Source organism: Propithecus coquereli, unplaced genomic scaffold (assembly GCF_000956105.1).
Source record: "Propithecus coquereli isolate 6110/MARCELLA unplaced genomic scaffold, Pcoq_1.0 Scaffold11, whole genome shotgun sequence".
NCBI lineage: Eukaryota > Metazoa > Chordata > Mammalia > Primates > Indriidae > Propithecus > Propithecus coquereli.
The window spans coordinates 10778862-10779823 of NW_012134969.1; the positions used below are offsets into that span (position 1 = coordinate 10778862).

General features: G+C 28.7%; 1 long non-coding RNA gene across 1 annotated transcript in view; it reads left to right on the forward strand.

Moving 5' to 3' along the window:
* Positions 1-761, forward strand: part of LOC105813920 — a 29106-nt gene extending 28345 nt beyond the window's left edge. Inside the window, exons 5-6 of the long non-coding RNA XR_001137677.1 lie at positions 73-185; positions 513-761. This is a non-coding gene — a long non-coding RNA (uncharacterized LOC105813920). The remainder of the gene's footprint in view (positions 1-72; positions 186-512) is intronic.
* The last annotated feature ends 201 nt before the right edge of the window (positions 762-962 follow it).

A 962-nucleotide genomic window follows, 5' to 3' on the forward strand; every position in this document is an offset into this window, starting at 1 on the left:
TATGGGTGTATTTTAAGTACTTGTTTTTTCCATATTCTTTGGGGAAAAAAATTCCTAAACTTTTTCATTTAGGTTTCATTTTAAACTGATGCCAAATAATTCCAATATTGAGCATCTTAAATCTGTTACTTAGAGTATGGATTGAGTTTGGAGCCAACTCAGGACTTCAGAGGAGTATTCAGGAAGTAGCAAGAAGAGTATTTCAATAATTCGGTGTGCATCTTATGTTCAAATACAAACTCTCAAAATCACACAGATTAATATGTGATAGTAGATTTGAAAACTTAGCCATAGGCTAAATTCCATATTTGACATTAAAGATATTCTTCATCATTTATATATTCTTTTGGTTATTATAGAGTTATAGGAAATGTCATTACTGATACATGCATAGGTTAGCCACATTTGAATTAGCAAAATTATGCTTTCATAAACCATGATCTCTAAGTTAGTATATTTATTTATTTAGAAGTCAACATTCTAAATCAAATTGTATTTTTTTCCTTTTGCAGGTGGATATTACTATTCCTTCCTCATGGAAAAAGTTTTTTCTAAATGTTATTTTTCATTGAATATTATCAAAAAGGAGAAAAATTAATGTTCTAAACTTATGAGATAGATTTGTCTCTAGTAAGTATTAAGATATAGCACTTGCATATCTGGGAGGAGAAATGAGAGACCATCATCAGTACATTCCCATTTACTAAAAAATTTCATTTTCTTATTCTTGTCAAGGAATTACTTGTAACTTCTGTTTTATTACTAACAGCTTGAGCCCCTTTAATGCAGAACTAACTCCATCACCAGAAATTCAAGAGTTTTTGTTCTTACCTTGTTTATTTATAAAATACATCCAAGGTATTTCTAAAGTCCTTTTTAAAGGCTACATGCAATGAAAAATACATTAACAAAATAAACGTTTAAAACTTTTATATTAAACTTACTGTGCAAGATGACAAGTT